A 1913-nucleotide genomic window follows, 5' to 3' on the forward strand; every position below is an offset into this window, starting at 1 on the left:
TTCATTTTGAATCTAGCGTGATTACAACGGACAGACTTATATACTTCGTTATGTCTAAATTATTATTTCGATGAGTTACAAACGGAATGTCGAACTTAATATACCCTCTATACTATATATGGGGAGGGTATAAAAAAACAAAATGAATTTGATTTCAGGCTGCGATTGCAGCTACATTTTTTCTGGCTAAAACTCTGCATCCTTCCTAGAAACAAATCTGTTACAGAATCCTATGATTGATAAAGAATATATAATTCTTTGATCACATCATCGAAAGGGGCTTCTTAACCAAGTTTATGTATAAGCAGTACAATAATATTGGTTTACTTGCAGCATTTGTAGCCAAAGATTCGCTTTTTCGCCATTTGTATTTTATCGAAGTACTATATTGAAGATATTTGCTATCCTTTAATTTTGTTGGCTTTACCAAAAAAAAAAAAAAAAAACCGTTTGAAAACCCCTATTAAAAACAAACTCAATTTTCCCTCAATGTCTTCATCAGTCACATGCCAAAAGGTATTTTGCCAAAAATCTGCTCGTCTAAACGCACCACAATCGACAACGGCAAAAAAACAATAATAAAAGATGAGAAAAAAATTAACAATTTTTTTTTTTTGATAATCACTATTAGTTATCAACAAATTCCGTTCGGTTCGATTCGAACTGGGCAAACATAAAATTCATTTATGCCGCGAATTCACAACAATTAGTCGGTCGTAGTAAACGAAAGTGACAAGTCGTGGTGGTTGTATTTCGAGTAGAGAGCGAAGTGAGTGTGCCTGCGAACTTGGTTTGGCTTATTTTTTCCATCATTTTTTTTTGTTTTGCTTCGTTCAAAGTTTAAAACGACGTCATAACCGTTGCGACTAAGAAATAGCCAATCGGCCAATCAGGCAACAAGTGATTGTCGTTGTTGTTTGTGTTTTTGTTGACCCGTAATAGCCGGCTAGTGAGCTTGCATTTAAACAGCGATCAGTGAAGCTGAGAACGCGAACAAGATCAGTGATTTTTAGTGCGAAAGAAAGGAAAACCGGAAAATCGTCGGAATTTTCGAACCGAATCAAGTATGTCGAAAGGCAACGAATTTTCTTTGTCCTTTGTCGTAACATTTCCTGCCGATCATGAGTTTGTTTCCATGTCGCTAAATATATTCTTGTGATTTTGACTCAATCCATCATGAATAATATAATTAGAATACCCAGTAATAATTACTGGTAGTTGATAAAGTTCGCACACAAGGAGGTGGTGGTGGTGGAGGTCGTGATGGTGATGATGCATAACACCAACCAATGCCACAATCAGACACCCGTGAAGTTTGTCTTTGAACACACACACATACGAAGAGAAACCCCTCGAGTGATGGCCAATCAATCATGTCCCGTAAGAAACTGACAAATGCCGGGAATTTTTTTGCGCCATAGATAACAGCCATGGGAGCGTTCTTTCTTTCTTTCTTTTTTTTTTGGTTTAACATTCGCCTTGCCCTGAAATTTTATTCAAAACAAAAAAATTACTATCGGTAGTGGACTTATTTATTATCTGTGGCCAAGAAACTGAAACAGCAAAAAAACAAAAACACTTGAGTGCTCCCATATTTACATGTTGCTGATATAGATATGGACGACGACATGTTGTGTCCAGTGCCAAAGCGGGGAGAGCTCGCAAAAATTGTACAACAACGCAGACATGTCGAGTGGGCCAAATGTCAACAAGTGTTTGAAAAAACAGCAGCATCGACAGCATAGAGCAAAGTACGGGAAGGGCTGACTTAAATATTGGATGTCTCATCTCCGTTGGGAGTATATCTGCATCCGTTGCGTATTGTTGTGGTTCGGAGACAACCTTGAAACGCTTAACAATCGGTGTGTAACACCAAAAAAAAAAAAACACACACACACACACAAATTTGGTGA

At 37.4% G+C, this 1913-nt stretch overlaps 1 long non-coding RNA gene across 1 annotated transcript; it reads left to right on the forward strand.

Annotated features, from left to right (window-relative positions):
* The first annotated feature begins 712 nt into the window (after nt 1-712).
* Nucleotides 713-1576, forward strand: LOC131802146 (uncharacterized). The gene is made up of 2 exons (XR_009342053.1): nt 713-769; nt 840-1576. It is a non-coding gene; the product is annotated as an uncharacterized LOC131802146 (long non-coding RNA).
* The last annotated feature ends 337 nt before the right edge of the window (nt 1577-1913 follow it).

The sequence above is a fragment of the Musca domestica genome, unplaced genomic scaffold, assembly GCF_030504385.1.
Source record: "Musca domestica strain aabys unplaced genomic scaffold, Musca_domestica.polishedcontigs.V.1.1 2, whole genome shotgun sequence".
NCBI lineage: Eukaryota > Metazoa > Arthropoda > Insecta > Diptera > Muscidae > Musca > Musca domestica.